At 40.2% G+C, this 20555-nt stretch overlaps 1 long non-coding RNA gene across 8 annotated transcripts in view; it reads left to right on the top strand.

Annotated features, from left to right (window-relative positions):
* LOC121868248 overlaps positions 1-19417 on the top strand; it is a 38848-nt gene extending 19431 nt beyond the window's left edge. For 2 of the 8 annotated variants that reach the window (XR_006089345.1, XR_006089347.1), the window contains exons 3-8: positions 7718-7925; positions 11958-12174; positions 15012-15398; positions 15527-15555; positions 15604-15748; positions 15788-19417. This is a non-coding gene — a long non-coding RNA (uncharacterized LOC121868248). Of the gene's footprint in view, positions 1-6462; positions 6523-7717; positions 7926-11957; positions 12758-15011; positions 15399-15469; positions 15556-15603; positions 15749-15787 lie in introns of all 8 variants that reach the window. The other 6 variants (XR_006089349.1, XR_006089348.1, XR_006089350.1 and 3 more) reach the window with 6 other exon arrangements.
* The last annotated feature ends 1138 nt before the right edge of the window (positions 19418-20555 follow it).

Here is a 20555-nt window from a genome sequence, read left to right as displayed (position 1 = left end):
TGTCTGTGTGTGTGTGTGTGTCTGTGTGTGTCTGTGTGTGTGTCTGTGTGTGTGTGTGTCTGTGTGTGTGTGTGTGTGTGTGTGTGTGTGTGTGTGTGTCTGTGTGTGTCTGTGTGTGTGTGTCTGTGTGTGTGTGTGTGTGTGTGTGTGTCTGTGTGTGTGTGTCTGTGTGTGTGTGTGTCTTCCTCCATACCTGGCCGGGCAACACTTATTGATTCTAAGTGTCTGTCACTACACATTAATCTCTCCATCATCAATACCTGATGAGGCGCTCCCTAGTACCTGTCAGTGCCACCACACCTGTCCCTAGTACCTGTCAGTGCCACCACACCTGTCCCTAGTACCTGTCAGTGCCACCACACCTGTCCCTAGTGCCTCTCAGTGCCACCACACCTGCCACACTACACCTGACACCACGGCCACAGACTAGAACTTTGCTAAGACTCAGTAGCAGCTAAGGGGGACCCAGTTAGAACCCAGGGACCTAAAAAGACCCACCAGGACCCCCGGAAAGATCCCCAATAAGACCTAATTAAGTTACCCACTGGGACCCAAAATTTAGACCCACCAAGACTCCCCGAAACACCCAAGCAGACTTAAACAGGACTCAATGAGACCCCCCAAAAGACACTGAATATTTATACTGACCTAAGTTGACCCAGTGTGACCTAAGATGACCCAATGTGACCTAAGATGACCTAGTATGATCTAAAATGATCCACATTGACTCAAGATGACCTAACATGACCCAGGGTAACCTAAAATGACCCACAGTGACCTGACATGACCCACGGTGACCTAACATGACCCACCTTGACTCAACATGACAAGAGGTCGCTACCGTCCCTCCAAGCTGTGAAAGAATTAAGAAGCATAGTGACGTGTGTCTCAGTGTTGTGAAGACTACAGTAGCAGATAAAAGCAAGTAACAGTCAGGGAGAGAAAGAGAGGAAGAGAGAAAATTAGAAGAAAAAACGAGAGAAGAGAAAGAAAAATCGAGAGAAAATGAAAGAAAAAAAACGAAAGATAATCAAGAGGGAAAGATAAAGTAACGAGACATAAAGAGAGAAACGAAAGAAAACATAAAAAGAGATTGAAAAGTCAAATACAACAATATAGACAGACAGAGGAAAGAAAAAGAGAGGGATTAATGCAAGCAGTCAAAAGTTAGCTAAATGGCAAGACAAACACTCCTGGCTGTGAGGGAGGGAGACACAACAACAATAAACAGAGAAATTCGGCAACAAGAGATCACACACACACACACGCACACACACACACACACACACACACACACACACACACACACACACACACACACACACACACACACGCACACACACACACTCACCTTTTCATACTTAACAAATCGATATTAATGTTTAGATGAGGCTAAGCAACGTGGTAAAGTGTTCTTTATATAATATCTACTTATAATAACGTTTTGTATATCACCGTAGCAGAACAACCTAACTTACAAATATATTTTACATATTGTTTACACGAGTATCATCATACCTCTGGCCGCTGGGGAGATGTTCAGCTGATTATTTTTTTCCAGGGAGTAATTACGTCTCTTGTTTGCCGTGGGTTAATCTCCCTCGACTTATCATTAAACTCATAAAATACGATTAGGTTTTGTTTACTCCAGAAATATGGCGATTGAGAGTATAAAATTATGTATACAGTATTTATGAGTTGTTTTATATATCCAAAATGTTGCTATTATGCAAGGTTATTACGCGCTTAAAGACTTGTGTTTGGTGAAGCGCAGTGACACATTATAACATCAACAAAGGACAGTTTTACTCTAAACATTATTAGTGTTTCAAAACCTGGATATAGGTAGGTTAGTGGTGCCAAGGACCTAAGGTAGATACCTACCTTGAGTGGTGCAGTGTGTGTGTGTGTGTGCGTGCGTGTGCTTCCTAATCCTGGTTTATTAATTAAGGCTAAGAGAACGCATTAAGTGACGGTAAAGTCTTGTAGCACTTTGGCCGCCATCTTTACACTAGAGATTAAGTGAATTATGAATCAATTACAGTACACCTCTCTTACATCTTATCGTACATACTATATAATATTTGAGAATCCACATCGTGACTTTAAATATTTTACTGCTTTAGTTAGATCAATGTCTGTCTTTCCTGACAGACATTGTTTTAATTTTTTGTTATCTGTGATTTTTTATTGGTTTGGTACCGTACGTTAATGCAGTATTTGCCCCATCCTCCTTCCCCTCCCAGGCGTACGAGCAATACTGTACAAACACAATTAATCCAGATTCTAGATGACTTTTCGTTATTTTCACCCTTAATTGAATTTGTAAATAAAAACCGCGTTTCTAATTGGTGAAAATATTAATTAAATGGTTTATATACAGGCGTAGGGTTTCCATTTTTTTCAATGTTGTCTTTGTTTAGTAAATTGTGTTAGTGTGAGGACTGGGGATATATATTTTGTCATTTAATATCAACTCGTAGCTTCATGTTTTACGGTTTATTTGTGTATTCGTTATATATTTTTTTCCCTTTTGTATTATTATTTAAGCCTGGAATATCAAAGGAAGCAATATTCTCTTTGTGGTTAAAACTGTCTTTGTTGTCTACAGTAAATGGTTGCATATTTGATTTTTATATTTTCGTGTTCACAATTCTAAAATATAACTGCCGGTATGGCCATCAAGGGAACGTTGTTGGTTTTGTTTAACGTTTCAAACCATTATGCATTATGTAAAACCTCCCAATACCCGAATAAAAATTCTTGTAAGCCCTGTCCATTATTGGGAGGATTCCGTTGTTGAGAAGTCCAGTATTGAGATGTTTTATTGCATCCATTACTTTATTGAGAGGGCTTGCTGTATCCAATACTTTATTGAAAAATCCGCTATTGAGAGGGTTTACAATATCCATCACTTGAAAAGTCCGCTATTGAGAGGGTTTACTATCAGACAAAAATAACCCTGACGATTAAGTAACTCGTTTAAAATAGCAAAATAAAAATAAATGGTAAAAAAAGGTAAAAATCACTGAGGTTTCTCCTTCACTCGTCTTCAGTAGAGAACGAGCATCGACAAAGAAAACACAGCCTCGAGTCTTGTGTTATCTCGGGCCTGTGTGACACTCGCTGCAGTTCTCGGCGTGATATGAAGGAACACTACCACCCATGACATGACTGCCTGTGAAAATGAAGAAAATGTATGAAAATAAGGAAGAGTTCAACAGAGAGAGAGAATGAATATGCCATCTCCTCTGGAAATTAGTGAAATATATGCTCGGAGTCCTGAAGAATTGAAGAATGAATTATTTTTATGTATGTATGTAGTGAAGGGGTAAAGTTGAGTGTAAGAAAAATATTCAAACAATTCTGTAGTTCTTTTCCTGTGGCGGGCTACCTAAAGTGCGATTGACGTCACAGGTAAGTACTGTGTATATATAGTTAGAGAAGGGCCTTATTGTGTGTGTAGTTTATTTTGTCGTTTTAGTCTGTGTGTGTGTGTGTCTGTGTGTGTATCCGTGTGTGTGTAGAGCAGAAAGGAGAGGGGGAAGGAAGTGGTCGGCTAAAGAGAAACTCCCATAAAACTGTCTATGCTTTTTAGTTTTTTATATAAAGTCAATTCGTCTCACCCGTGGAACAGATTTCAAGATTCGTTCATTTCCTCTACATATTAAAAAGCAACTATTTTTTTTCCTCTCCTGGTTTGGTCTTGAAAGATAACGTCACGGGAGCTGTCAATATATCAGTTTTTATATTTCTTTTCTTCTATCGTTGGTGCGGGTGTCTGTCAAAGTGTTTGTCCTCCACATCTTCAGAACGTCCAGTTTACCCACGATGGTGATCATAATCCCTCCTCCGCTGAGAACAACAGGACAATAGAAAAATCAGAATGGAAGTAACAGATCAACAGGACAAAAAGAACAACAGAACGAAACAAACAGAAACAAATGAGCAACTAAATTCGTTTTTGGAAAACTATATTACTAAGATACCCAATACCAAAAATTTTACCGTGTCTCAGAAAAATGTAAAAAAAAAACTACCTTACATATTTCTACATGGAGATCGCGTGAATATTTGTGATAGAACAGTTCACCGACTCGGAATTGATACACTTGTGCCGCCAGCCTTTGCTCCACCTCTGGGAGACATCACGTAACCCAACTTTTGACGTGTGTTTGACGATACCCATCAGAACGTTATTAAGAGCAGCATTGTCTTCAAATTGAATGCTTTGGAGGTGTGTAACTTGGCACCAAAGAAGATAAGAAAAAAAATGTCTGTTTGGGGGTAAGGTTTGTGTGGTTTTCGAATAAAGAAACTAGGCTATGTTTGGACTTCGCGCGCGCTGTTGTGTTTAAGCCGACTATCATCAACATCATTATATCACAAATGTATATTGTCCCATGAACCAAAGGCTTCTAGAACAATGAGCTCTAGTTATTGTTGCGTATGGGACAACAACAAAGTCATAAAAAAACAGTAACAAAGGAAATAAGATTATAACATTTACTACTGATCTCTTTGCCTTATAAACTATGGATGCACAACTACATAATACCGTAGTCTTTGATAATACGCGAACCTTTGTAAAACCGAGGAAAATTATGCTCTTAAAAAAATCATAATTTCGCTGCTAAAATATGGTACAAATAATTGTATTTTCCAGGTAATAAACTTCACTCATTTACTGCAACCCTTCACATAATTATATCAAGCATAACTACTTTATCAATTTAAGTATATATAGAAACCCAAAACACATTCTAAGCAGCTGATCACGACACTTTAGAGGTCGTATCTTATAGCTATCTTATCCTAATACCTGGGTGAGGAGGAACACGTAATACACTTTCCTTGCTGGCTCTATTATTGTACATTGTTATGGGCGGACGCGTGGGAAATAGCCTATAAGAAATTCAAATTGATTTCGCTTTTCGGGGCGCACACACTTATCGGAGAAGATAAGATGATTATCCAGAGGGTAACTTTAATAAATTCAGAAAAATACAAAAATCTCGAACAGTACATTGTCTTAAGGTGAGGAAATTCATTATATCTGAACTCAAACTTAGCCTGAAGGACAATAAACAAATCCGCCGAACCGAAAGGTCTTAAACACACAAGACCATTTAGTCTATCCTTGCCAATGTCTACCGGAAAATAAATATTGGAAAGATTGAATGGCAGATGGAAGGTATAACACACACACACACACACACACACACACACACACACACACACACACACACACACACACACACACACTTATAGCTCTTCCAATCCCTACCGAAGTGGATGATTAGGTACCCTGCACGTACAGAAATCCTAGCTCACTCTGCAACAAAATGAATTCACGGTTGTATTTGTCCATGAATGAACAATACCTTAGCGATCTCGTATATACCAAATTGACTCGTAAACAGAAAACAAAATTTGAATATTATGCAAATAGGAAATTATCAATCTGGGTGAAGAAAAAAAAATATGATGGAAAATAGAGTAAGAGCATTACGTAGGAGAAAATCCCATCGGAAATTTTCCTTTACCACAAATACATAACATTATTTCTAAATTTTCTCTACCTCAGGGGTAAAATATTAAAAACTTGTTATTAGTGGGTTGGAGTATGGTGTGAGGTTCATATTGTGGTCATATCATGGTTGTGTTACATTATTGTTCTATTGTGGTGGTTATACTGTCATATTGTAACGTTTAAATGGCGAAGGAAAACTTGCCATGCTCATATTGTAACGTTTATATAGTGAGTGGTTATATAACGACTTATGGAAGTGCCTGGGAGGATTTTCTAACAAGTAAAAATCTAACAAAAAATATATGCTGTATATGGCTTTCATTTTTAGGTGGTAGAGCCTCGTGCATTTCGGTTTTACTAAAGGTGGAATGGCAGGCAACAGGCGCGGCTGGAGTAGTTTTAACAAAATAATTCAGGGCGATGGTGAAACGGGTTCAACATTGGTGCAATATTGTCGAGAATGTTTGCAAAATTTTGCGCAACTGCTGTGAATGACGCAATATAAGAAAATGCATAATACGCACGACCTCGGGAGACACGGAGCAGGAGGCGATGCAAAAGTGTACACAAAGTGTTAAAATCTAAAAAGAAAATAGTGTTTGGTAAATCACATGAGCGGCAGACTAAGCTGATTGAATTCTGTTACAGTATCCTATCTTAAATGTCCATAAAGTAAACTACTCATAGTGTTTAAAAGCCCTTTAATTACTGATTTACAATTTCTTCCCCTCAACAGTTGATCCTATAAACAAAATTAAATTAAAAAGATAAAACAACGCCTCAGGACATGATATTCATTTCCTCCTGTCCTATGCATCTCTGCCAGTGTTTCCATCTGACCACTGTTCGGCTGCAGGCGGAGTTTGTTATACAGTTAAGACCTCTGGCCAGGATGTGTGTGGTGAGGGGGACTATTTTTCTGTCCACAGGCCAATTGCCGACACCGGCCATCTGGTTTTCGTTTGTAACCTGACCATGAATCGTCCAGGGTGAGTCTAGGCGCAGTCGAGCATTATTCCTTTACTGTAACATTCTAACAGCAATTTCTTATATATTATTTATTGTTTTTGTATGTGGTTTACAACATATCTTTCCGTGCTAAAATGTGTTGCTGCTGCTTACTTAACTTTACAATGTATAGTTACTGTCAATGTGTCACCACTACACACACTACCTCTGAAAGAATACAATGAATGTATTCTTTAATATATTTTTTAATTATAGCTAACTTGCTTTCCAGGACATACTGCTCTTCTTCTTAATCGTCGCTGTCTGTCTGTTTTTCAGCCACACTGAATTCGTTCCGCTACTTTACTCTGCCTGAATTCCATGTACTGTGCAATGAGTCTTTTGGCTGCTGATGATGCTACTTGGCCGTTCTGTTATGATCTTGGTCTATTGCATCTACCGCCCGCCTGTCTTCTGTGTTGTGATATCGTCTGCTGATCTAACATAACCAACCTGTTCTATATTGACGTTAATTATCCTTTAGTAAAAATAAAATAGTACCAGATTGTATACAACTTTAGGCAGATTATTATTATTAGTATCATCATTTCTCCGTGTGTGCAACTTCGTGTTACTGGAAGTTTTATATATATATATATATATATATATCATAAGCACCATAAACTGTCAACACCTTAAACTGAAATGCCTCTGAGACGGCATGTGTTAAACAATTGTCTAAATTTAACTGTCATAAATTATCAATGTTAAGTGTTATGCTAAAGTCTTTACATATTCTTTTAAAACTAGAAAATGGAGAAAATTTTATTTATAATTTATTTTATTGTTTTTGAAGTAACAATTTAGAAACGTCATAATTGCTATTAGATTGTTCTGCTTTAATTAACTGGTCATATGTTTTTAATGTGTTTACGAAGTTCAATATATTTATATTTTATTTAATTGATATTGCGTCATATATATATTTTTTATATTATTAATTATTATTCATTTATGGAATTGTGCTAACTACTTCTACCATTTTCCTCAATTTCTTAAAAAAAATAGCGATTATTAGGTGTACAGTAGGTGACTGTTTTAGTTGTTACATTATATCCTCACAAAGATATGAGTAACGGTCCTGGTATTTACATGCAGGTGCTAATTTACCTACGACGTAAATCATTATAATGACCTTGTGAATACGTGCGTAATAAACCTGGTGTTGATCTGCAGGTGCGGGATGCGGCTGGTGCGTCGGCGTGGGCTGGCGTGGCGGGAGGCGGCGGTGAAGGCTGCCGCCGCTAAGGCTCGCCCGCCCAAGCAGCCAGACCGCTGGGCTCAACTCCTAGAGCAGCTCAAGAACCCCGCCCCCTGTGACCACCCCTCGTGTAGAGGCGGCCACCAGCCCGGGGAGGACCACAACATACCTACCATACGCAGGGTGAGACAACAGGGTCCACACGCCCCGGGTTCTCAAGATTCGTGTAACAAGTCTCGGTACAAAGTCGATGTCATTTCGGCACTCCACTTTTGTGCTGTATAATTCTGATGAGCTGTTAGATTCCTTTTCATATCTGAGACAACTGCACGAACCTTTGAGATTCCAGACCAGAAGCATTATACTTTCAGCTAGAGCGACGCCAAGGATGGAGTCTTTTGCTAATAGTTTGTTCCGATGTACTGTATTATACGTATAAATGTTTGTAAGAATTTCTCGATACCTTTTAGTTGTTAGCGCATGAATACATCATATCATCAGCATCATCTAAAACCAAGATACAACACAATACCAACAAACATTCACTCTAACATTATTTTATCATCACAACATCAACAAATTCACATAATGTCGTTCTGAATCCTATCCGTGGTGAGGTAATGTATATCCCCGGCGACTTGTCATAAAAATTCAATTGGATCCCAAATAACCAGGCCGCAGGGAACATAAAGCTATCATATCACAACATATCCTCGGTTTGTCACACCACCTTGGCTCACGAGGATTAATGAGACTTGAAGTTGATGCACAATCTTATCTTACCTCCTTGACATTAACGATTGGGACATAAGAAATTGAAAGCATCTTACCTTCAAGTTCAACTCGTTATCTTGATGGTGCTGTTCCTTCAAACTAATCTTAACTACTTTTCGATAAATATTCTGAGGAAGGTGAAACAGACAAGATGAAACCAAAGCAGTTGAAACGGTTGATAAGAGACTGTGTAGTTCTGACCATTTTGTCTACGTCTTTTGTGTTTTGTTTGGCAGGACAAATAATTTTCTTCATAATTACTGTACAGTACTTGCAAATTACCTAGATAAATTACCGGTAACTATTTTGGGTTTGTTAAGGTGTGTGTGTGTGTCGCGAGGTTGGTCTGTGACGCGGGTGGTGGTGTGATCGCTTGTATATTTCAGCAGTGCGGACTACACCCTCTCTATGCCACACCTTCCCGTGCTCTGGGAATACGTGCCTAGAGAGAGAATCCCGAGGAGTTTTCTCGCGTTTTTTGTTATTTATTTTTTTACCTCAACAGAAATAAATCAACATTGGACCAAAGAAATGCCCCTTGAAGAGTCCCTAGAAATGTTCAAATCATAAGATAATCACAGCATAGAAGCATTAACTCAGCTTTGAATCAATTACCAGATGATGATTGTGTACGTACAGCTACATCCAAAATTCCCTCGACACTTAGCAAATATCTAGCAACTATTTGTGGGTCATGTAGTGGGATTGGTTTATAGCTAGTGAATGATTCATTGAATAAAAATATGAGTAAATAACTGGAAAATTTACATCCCAGTTCCTCCATGACCCTCACGTATGATGTCAGATATTGCATACAGTGTCGAGGGAATTTTGACCACAACTGCACATGTTAGATGACCGCGACATCAAGATTAGCTAAGGCTAACACAATAATATACAGCTGATTTTGTTTTAGTGTACAGGGTGTCTCATGTGTTATGTACAGTCACCCACAAAAGTCCTGTCGCTTCTCCTCCTGAGTCACGAACCCCGAGATTCAGACTCATGAAGCCGAAGCATTTATGGACAGAATAATGTATCAGTCTACTGCTTCGGGTTCACTAGTCTGAATCTCGGGGTTCGTGACTCAGGAGGAGAAGCGACAGGACTTTTGTGGGTGACTGTACCATACTGTACAGGGTGTCTCATGTTGTGCATCATACTGTACAGGGTGTCTCATGTTGTGCATCATACTGTACAGGGTGTCTCATGTTGTGCATCATACTGTACAGGGTGTCTCATGTTGTGCATCATACTGTACAGGGTGTCTCATGTTGTGTATCATACTGTACAGGGTGTCTCATGTTGTGCATCATATTGTACAGGGTGTCTCATGTTGTGTACCATACTGTACAGGGTGTCTCATGTTGTGCATCATACTGTACAGGGCGTCTCATGTTGTGCATCATACTGTACAGGGTGTCTCATGTTGTGCATCATACTGTACAGTGTCTCATGTTGTGCATCATACTGTACAGGGTGTCATCATGTACAGGGTGTCTCATGTTGTGCATCATATGTACAGGGTGTCTCATGTTGTGCATCATACTGTACAGGGTGTCTCATGTTATGCACAATACTGTACAGGGTGTCTCATGTTGTGCATCATATTGTACAGGGTGTCTCATGTTGTGCATCATACTGTACAGGGTGTCTCATGTTGTGCATCATACTGTACAGGGTGTCTCATGTTGTGCATCATACTGTACAGGGTGTCTCATGTTATGCACAATACTGTACAGGGTGTCTGATAGATTACTCACTATACTGTAAAGGTCTTTGTAATCGTTCCTGTTGTCCGTGACTTTTGAGACACCCTGTATTCAAGATGACTCCTACAGTACCAGACTTATGAAACACCCTGTATATTCTGTATATAAATGCCTCAATATATCAAGTGTTTGGGGGTATTTGCATCGTCGATTTTCATACTAGATATCAGCCAATGAAAAAAGCGGAATTTAAATGATTTCTTTGAGAAGGTGAACTGTGCAGCGTTTTAACAGGTGTACTTTGAAGAGTTACGTAGGATTGCATTAAGGAGTCGTTGTCGTTCTGGGTAATACTGTACTGAACCTGTTATTGTGCTTCTGGTTTTGTTTCGAGAGCTTTGTGTGTGTGAGTAGTGTTCGATACACCGGGGTTTATTGTTGTACAGTGTGGTGCTTATACCTCTCTCTCTCTCTCTCTCTCTCTCTCTCTGTACTCTGCTGCTACCACACTCCCTCTCTAGTCCATTCCCCCACCGTTTCCTCCCCTCTCCCCCTTCTCATCCACGTTGCTACCCTACTTTGTTTACTTCGGCGTTCTCCTCTCTTCCATCATCTCCCCTTTATCATCATTATCCCACCTCTTCCCCTCCTCCCACACAGACTCTCTCTTTCCCTTATTACTCCCTAACTCCTCCCCCTCCCTCCCACCCTTCCTCAAGCTGCCCCTCACTTCCTATGTTGCCCTGTAATATTCTTTCTCCGTCACGTCTCACACCATATCTTCCTACCTCACCATCCCCCCCCTTCCATTTACCCACCTACTTATTTTGTTTCTCCCACCTATTTACCTACCTTCCTCACCCATCTCTCCCTCTCACCTACTTATCTACCCACTTCTCCCTTCCTCCCACTTTACTATTTTTCCATCCCATCTACTGTACTTACCTACCTACCTCATACCTCCCCTTCTCATTCACCTCTCCCTCCCACTTAACTATCTCTCTCTCCCACCTTCCCCCTCTCTCCCTCCTACACAGAGAGGAGAGGACGTGCCGGGGTGGTGTGCTGTGGGTCACACTTGACGGTCGACTGACTGTCACTTCTTAAAGAGGACCGCATCCATACTGCCCCAACCTGCACCCCTGTGTGTGTGTGTGTGTGTGTGTGAGACAGACTGACCGACCACCCCTAGTGACTAACAGACCGACCAGTGGCGATAAAGTAATTGTAAGAGAAACATCATCTCCACAAACAACAATAATATAATGAGTTGTAAACTAGTCCAGGATATACGCTTACTCTGACGTCATCATCACAGTCAGAAGCTTCCAATGCACACAGTCATGACACAAACTGTTCACAATACTTTATAATAACATTTCACGTCGTTCATGGCGGAATCATTATTGTAAGGTTTAGAAAAATTATTATATAATTTTTTATGATTTTTTGTTTGTTTACATCCGATGTTCTCTTGTTATTGTGTTACAGAATTGGTCAATTATATCTTTTCTGGAGCCTAACGAGGTAGTGGTTAATATTATTATGAGAAATTATCAATATGGTTAATTGTTTTGTGTGTCCATTGATGCGTGTTTAAATATGTTGATCTTTATTTTGCAACAGTGTTTAGTTGAGCTGTAACTAACACACACACACACACAGGTACACGCCTCACACTGAATCAGTCATACTAGTCTAAAATTGGTGACGTGTGGGTGTGTTGCAGGAGTCCCGGGCGATGGTGGTGCAGAGACAAGCCAAGCAGGAAGAGGAGTTCCAGGGGTTCACGACTCGCCTGCTGGTGGTGTTGGCGCTGCTGCTGGCTGGTCTCACCGCCTTGGTGCTGTACACGCTCTTCTCCTCCCCAACTCTCCTCTCCCAGCAGCCCTCGACGCCCCAAGACTCCTAGCCAGACAGGAGGGCTCCCACCACCACCCGCCCTGGTATACTGTACTGTACACGCTTCTCTCCTACCACCACACTCTTCTCTCAGCAGCCCTTGACCTCCAGAATATATAGCCAGGGCAGGACTTCCACCACCCTCCCGTCCCTCTCACCTACTATACACAAGGCCATGGAATATAGTGTTAGTTTTGCCTACGTTGGCCCAAGACTTTCGAGACAGCTCAAAGTGTCAGTAAAACAGTGACACACTTGTTAGTAGTGGACAGTTCACTGGTTGTAGTAGTAAACGAAACATGCATCTGGTCTAATAATGTCAATGACAACCCGAGGAACGTATAAAGTTTCCCAACACATTAAAAACTGCACCACTTCATTAGGTACATCCGAGAGTGTTATGTCACAGGTCCTCCCGCGTCTACCCATCATGTTTAGCGAGGTGCTGTATCCTTGAGGTGATGAATGATGACTCAAGCTTCAATGAGCGTTCATCCGTGTTCGGTCGCCAAGACTTCGGTGGACGCGGCATATATGCAGTTCAAGCCAACGTTGACAACGAGCACAGGCCACACCGTGAAGGAGAAACTGCATTTCCCCTCCCTACACGTACCGCCACTAGACCAGGTGTGTGAAGTGCAGTGATATACACCGACTAATGGCGACTGCTATGAATCTATGATGATGAAGGCGAGATATAAAAAATGAAAGATAGGGAGAAAGAGAGAGAGAGAAACAGAGAAATAAAGATAAAGAGAAAGATTGCTTTGTATTAAAGTTTATCTATAATTCACAATGTCACGTGAAATTTAGGTGTGCGTTCTGACACTCTTAATTACTGCCACCACTCGGCTCCGCCACCAGAGGGTCACACAAAGTCCTTTAAATCCAAGAGCTACATTATCCTCTATTCCATCTCTCCCTTTCATCTTTTTTTTTTATCGATCACATTCTTCACTTCTCGCTCAACACTGCCCGCCGCCTCCCACCAGCGAGTCCCCCCTGACACGCCAAACTTGTCCGTCAAGCGATTTAAAAAATGTTGGTCGGTCCTCTTAATAAACCTGACCCACTCACCGCCGACCCCATACACACCACAGCCAGCCTCTTAAACTGGATTTCCTTAACCTAACCTCACGTCCGTTCACCTTACAACCACGATAAGATTTGAAGAACTAATGATGCGAACAATTCGTCCGTAAGAAACCTTATGATTTGTTTATAATACTTATCTTTATGACGGTTCCTGTACTGTTGATGGTTTAAAAATCATACGGGAGAAACAGACAATTATTGTTTTTACCTAAGCAGAGGCGGGAGGTTGTGGGCAAGGCCGAGATGCAATATACGGAACCCCTCTGTGATAAGTGAGAGGTAAACAGATAAGGTTATGATTGAAGGGCTGGGGACCACACACATATTCCGACCCCCCCCTCTCAAGTTAAAATTAAGTTAGGTTTGGTTAAGAATACGTTCGTTGATTTAAAGGTTAAATTAGACAAGTGGCTTCGGAGGTCCACATTGGTTAGGTTAGGTTGGGCAGATGAGATTATTGGTTTGTTAAGGCTTTAGGTTAGGTTAGATTGTTTCCCGTAAGTTAGGTTAGGTTAGTTGAGGCTTAGGTGAAGTTATACGTTACGTTACTTAGTTTAAGTTTGGTTAAGGTAAGTTAAGTTAGATTTGGTTTGGTTGGTTTAGGTTAGGTTAGCGTTAGAGTGAAATAAGCTGGGGTAGGGTAATCCGAACACTAAATGTACGAAACTGAGGATTCGAGCAGAGTCGAACCTTGATGGTGATGTAGTTGTGTAGGCGTCACTACCCACAACTCCACGCTCCCACCTCCTCCCCCCACCTCCCTCTCCCCCCACCTTTATAAGTTGTCAGGCACGCCTCCACAACTAATTAACTGGCTATCAATTAATGGGAACTAATTATGGCGGGTGTGAGGACTGAGGAGGAGATAGACGAGTGTTGATGGCCGGATAATGTATTGGTATCTTGGCCACGGTCGAGCTGCTCTCTATTACGTCGTGTTGCACTTTGGTCAATAACTGGTGGTAATAACTTCACTTACAATAATGTATGAATGTTAACTCACTTACGATAATGTATGACAGTGCTTCACTTACGATGTTAATGACAGTCTCTTGGTGATTACTTAATGTATGACAGCTCTTGGTGATGTTAACTTCACTTACGATAATGTATGACAGTTCTTGGTGATGTTAACTTCACTTACGATAATGTATGACAGTTCTTGGTGATGTTAACTTCACTTACGATTATGTATGACAGCTCTTGGTGATGTTAACTTCACTTACGATAATGTATGACAGCTCTTGGTGATGTTAACTTCACTTACAATAATGTATGACAGTTCTTGGTGATGTTAACTTCACTTACGATAATGTATGACAGTTCTTGGTGATGTTAACTTCACTTACGATAATGTATGACAGTTCTTGGTGATGTTAACTTCACTTACAATAATGTATGACAGTTCTTGGTGATGTTAACTTCACTTACGATAATGTATGACAGCTCTTGGTGATGCTAACTTCACTTACGATAATATATGACAGTTCTTGGTACATTGATATTGAAACAGTTTCTTTAATTCAGAAAAACACAAGAACACTTGATCACATTTGTTCAAAGTCATATTAACAAGGATGAAAATATAAATGAAGATAAATCCCATATTAAACTATTTTTTTCATAAACTTTACTTCACACACAACTCACTAACAAGGCAAGAAAGAGTAGAGATACAGATATAAAGATAGACAAAAAATAAGATTGAAAGGGAAAATGAAATGAGAATGAGAAAGAAAGGAAGAAAGAAAGAAAGGGATTTAATTGGGTATTATATTTATTACAGACGCGTGATGGCAGTCTCATCCAGTGAACGAACGAGCCGCATTGAAGAAAACGGAGACGAAGACGCAATAAACCCATGAAGAAAAATGAAGGAAGAATCAACAAGTGGGAGAAGACATGAGATAAACACAATGAAAAAGAGGCGTTAGAAAAGAAGAAGGCAAAGATGTGAAGCGAGGAGAGGAAAACACGAAACGGCTGAACTAATGCGGGAGGAATTGAGAGGTGGTGGGAGGGTGGTGAAGCGAAGAGGAACAGGGAGCCAACAACAGGTGGTAATGTAGGATCAGTCAGGCAACAGGTGGTGACGTAGGATCAGTCAGGCAACAGGTGGTGACGTAGGATCAGTCAGGCAACAGGTGGTGACGTAGGATCAGTCAGGCAACAGGTGGTGACGTAGGATCAGTGGTGACAGGCAGTCAGGCAACAGGTGGTGACGCAGGAACAGTCAGGCAACAGGTGGTGACGTAGGAACAGTCAGGCAACAGGTGGTGATGTAGATCAGTCAGGCAACAGGTGGTGACGTAGGATCAGTCAGGCAACAGGTGGTGACAGGAACAGTCAGGCAACAGGTCAGTAGGATCAGGCAACAGGTGGTGACGTAGGATCAGTCAGGCAACAGGTGGTGACGTAGGATCAGTCAGGCAACAGGTGGTGACGTAGGATCAGTCAGGCAACAGGTGGTGACGTAGGAACAGTCAGGCAACAGGTGGTGACGTAGGAACAGTCAGGCAACAGGTGGTGACAGTAGCAACAGGTGGTGACGTCAGGCAACAGGTGGTGACGTAGGAACAGTCAGGCAACAGGTGGTGACGTAGGAACAGTCAGGCAACAGGTGGTGACGTAGGATCAGTCAGGCAACAGGTGGTGACGTAGGAACAGTCAGGCAACAGGTGGTGACGTAGGATCAGTCAGGCAACAGGTGGTGACGTAGGATCAGTCAGGCAACAGGTGGTGACGTAGGATCAGTCAGGCAACAGGTGGTGACGTAGGATCAGTCAGGCAACAGGTGGTGACGTAGGATTAGTCAACAGGATCAAGGGTGGTACATGTTAACGCGCTAAACTCCCACCAATATGTCAGGTGAGAAGGGTGTTATCCAGTGTGACACTCACTACCAAACACCACGGGTTTCCCTGTCCCCGGTTACCTCCTGTACTAACACTGGATACACCGCCCAAACGGCTGATGACTGGCTAATATGAATCAACAGAATCAGTCACACCTCTCCTTGACCAATGGATCGATCCTCATTATAAATGGTCTTCCCTTGAAAAATTTATATATATATATATATATATATATATATATATATATATATATATATATATATATATATATATATATATATATTCCTACGTGTCTTTTCTGTGTGTACATATTGTTGTAATTAAAGAGCAGTCGTGTGCGCAGAAAGAAAAATAAGTGGTATAGATAAGGCAAGCCAACCCAAGTTTATAATGGTTATTTTTTTTAAATCGTTGTTTTCTGGTTTTCTCTATACCATGAAAAATATTATTGTTATTTATTTAATGATTTTTATTTATTTATTTATAAGTGTCTTAACTAACTGCTAAAGAAAGTTTAGGTGTTAAACTGTACATTGTTATACCTGTCTGTGATACTTTGTCCTCAGAGCCCTACTCTCCCGCGGGAGTCTCCTCTCTCTTGTATATACAAAACTATAAGTGTGCAAATCGTCAATCCCCACCAGGTGTTGACTTCTTACCGATGCAGTATTAGGTAGTCAAATTCATCATGTGACGTGTGGACGTTCGCATATCACTGAATAGTAGTGTTGTGGCCCATATCGATGTCTATACACAGGTTCTGACCTCTGAATTATTTGTAGCAGGTGAAATACAGGCTTAGATCCTTTACTAGAAGATTTGTTCATCTATCTTTTTTTCATAGTGTCGAGGATTCGTTCATCTATGTTCCCCAATGGCAGAGAAAAATTAACGCACCGTCTAACATTTTCTGAGATGACAACCATGCTGGATGTTACCTAACCCTGAATTACATGTAGGAGGCAACTGGAAATGTCGGGTAAGGTAGAGGAAATTTATGTATTAACTCTGCATCTAGGATTTTTAGACTAACAAGTACTTTAAACTTTTATTGTGTGTGTGCGGGGGGTATGTGAGTGTTTGTGTGTGTATGTGGGTACTTTTGCTGTATATGATGCAAAGTTATAATAACGTTAAGTTGAACGTTATGTAAGGCAGACGTTGATAATGACGAACGAGGTGTATAGGTCGAAGCAAAGATACATTTTATCAATACATTACTAGGATCTATGCCTGTGAACTTGCTCGTGACTAGCTTTTACTAGGTGTTGTAATTACCTTTTTTCATCCTCTCAATATACAGTCTAGCGTAATTTACACTAATTTCTACGGTGAACTGTAGCCTAATTGAACCTAATCAAGATTAGAGGGCGTGAAGTTCGAAAAAATAAGTTGAAAACAAATTAAGGTGTAGATGTGGTTTATCAGATGAAGGTTGTGACGGTAAATTATGTCAGATGATGTAGTATTGTGTTGTAGAATAGAAGAATGTCCTTTTTTAGCGGTTAACAGTGGCAGAACGTTAGTCAAGCGCTCAAAAATGGGAGAATCTCCTAGTCCAACGTTCAACAATGGGTATATGCCCTAACTTTGCCCTTGTTCAGCCTTCAACAATGGGAGAATGCCCTTGTCCAACATTCAAAAATGGTTATATGCGTTCAACAAATATAGAATGATCTAGTCTACTGTATCGCACAATAGGAAAATGACCTTGTCCAGTGCTCAACGATAGGATAACCGTAACTTGGGCAAATTTAAAAATAAAATAGTTTCCAAAGGTTTTGTGGTTAAAGTATTCTAGAAAAGAAAATCAGTTTATGTACAAGGAGTTTCAGTCTCTTGGGGAAATTACACATTTAAAACATATGTACTGTACACCATCTTTCACAGAACATAACTTTATCCTTGAAAATTCTGGACTAATATTTGCAGGTATCATGACTGCCTTTGATGCGTTCTTAAGACAACTTTGCCCGCGGGTAAGAAAATGGCCACAGCGGATAAGGCGAAGAATGATTAGGTATATACCGACGTGTGAATGTGTCTTTTCCTCAATGGGGACACTGTAAACACAGACATCAATGGACTTGTAAACAACCTATAGATACTGATGTGCTAGTATAACAGTGATCTAGAATATCCACGAGCTTACAATGGCTGTCATGTCCAGTTGAGAATCACAGATGAAAAAACACACTTAGCGTAGTGATGTATAGTCTTCATGGTGGCATTAACTTGCACAAAAGTTTTAGCGGTGAATATTTCTCGGCCGAGTTCCGGTGGTGTGTTCACAGGGGTTAACTAACCCAGTTGAATTAGAAGTTAATTCGATTGGCGACAAAAGACAAAACTCAGGCCTTATTACGCATTTCTAACGGAGAACAATGCACCTGTTAATCAAGGCGATGATTGAATATTTCATGGCTCTACAACTTGTCTCATTACGCTTCTATTTATACCAGACTCCTCAGTGTGAATATCTACGGCATGTTCATATGTAAATGGTAATTCCTTTAAGGAGTAAATATTTTATGTGTATATATTCACAATGCATGTAATGTCTGTGTCTTCTTCAACAGATGCCTTCAACTGTATATTTGTGTTTATGTGATCGTAATAATGTGTGTAAAAGGGTTTCAAAAGTGTGATTATTCTTAAAAGCGTTGTTATTTTACCCTGAATATAGTAATTAACATCTTAGTAGTGTTAGTAGTAGTTGTAGTATTGATATTGGTCGTGTTATCAGCAAGGAGATACGGACTTTTTAACATAGACACTTTAAGCATCGTCTTTCCACACACACACACACACACACACACACACACACACACACACACACACGCGATCCTTAAACTTTATTGTATCAACTTAAAACCTTTGATATCACTCCCCTTGAATGCAAACCTTTCAAAGTGGATCTTATATGTCTACGGAAGTTTCATCTAGTATAAATCTTATATAATTATCCTAAGAAAAGAGTTACAATATCTGTATTACTTTGCTCATTTGATATTTGCTTTATTTTCATTATTTGTTTTAATATTTGGTTATTGTGTCTAGTAGTATTAGCCTAGTAATATAAAACTGAATTCTGTTTTAGGTTAATTAGAATACTCTATTTTATTTAATCCTCGGTGCTTTAACATACAACTTTGATCAGTGTTTATATGCTTACTTAAAGACTCAGTGTTACCAGCTTCTGCCTACAATACAACATGAATGTGCCTATATCTACAAGTGTATCTTGTCAGCCTTTCTTGGTGTGGTAAAATTTTTTGTATGTTTCGCAAGTTCTAGTATAAACTTTTTCTGACTTATTGTCTAATAATCCATTGTTATCTACTATGTATATTATGTTCCCACGTATTTTCTTGGGTTTTAGCTAATCACTAGAACTATAATTTAAATTTAATGCTATGGTCGTAAATTTCAGCCGGACAGTCGATTTTTCATTGTAACAACAAAATAGTTCCCTTGTAATGACGTCACATAAGGAACTAATGTTTATTCCTGCCGTCTGTCAAACGTGAGTAGTACAGTACAACAAAAGCGGACAGTACGAGTGGCAAGTTACGGCACCCACGTTATACTGGTGGTGTGAGAGAGATAAATGTACACCGTGAGAAACTATCGAAATGGTGGGAAGGTAGGAAAATTTTCAATTCAATTTCAATTGTTAATCCTTGATAGAGGAAGCGGGATCCTAGTGCTGTCACTAGGTACCCCTGTACAATGACACCAGAAGCATCTGGCAAGTGTGACAAGTATATACAGTATAAATATTATAAAGGGGCTTACTAAAGCCTAAGGAAGGAAGGATATTCCTTTAACACATAATCAATATTATTTACAAAATATCTGGCCAGTATGGGTAGGATCATCGTGTCTCCGTCAGGGGGTCGGGGAGTGGTGGTCCAGCAGGCGTCACGGAAGCGTTGTGTGTGGGGACATCTTAGGAGGTAGTGGATAAGGGTGCGGCTGTCGGGTCTTCTGCATAATGCACAAGAGCGTTGCTCAGGGGATGCGGGGATACCAATCTCCCAAGCAAAGTCATACCCAATGATGATACGGGCAGCAATCACGTCCCCTTTCCGCGACCCTTTCCTGTAGACGTACAAGAGGTCAGGAAGTTTACGGAGGACATCGTACCAGGGAAAATTTTATCTGCGTGAAGTTTCCGATTCTATATGTCTGATCAAGATTCGCAGTCTGTTAATTCCTTACAAATTTCCTAAATACTTTGCGCCGTACGGTATTTCACGTCATTTTTCGTAATAAAAAGTTAACTAGACAAAAATAGGTTTCTCGTCTTCTAGGTATTAATATTGTTTTATAGTGACAACTTGCAGTAATCAAGTGAACTTTATACATTGCCTTACAGCATTCAAGATTTTTTTTAATTCATTACGCCCTTTGAAAACACTATCCGGCTTGAATTTTGGTCAGCTTATGCTGTTTTTGAAAAGCATTTACCT

Source organism: Homarus americanus, unplaced genomic scaffold (assembly GCF_018991925.1).
Source record: "Homarus americanus isolate GMGI-L3 unplaced genomic scaffold, GMGI_Hamer_2.0 scaffold32583, whole genome shotgun sequence".
NCBI lineage: Eukaryota > Metazoa > Arthropoda > Malacostraca > Decapoda > Nephropidae > Homarus > Homarus americanus.
This window is presented reverse-complemented; position numbering and strand designations above follow the sequence as displayed.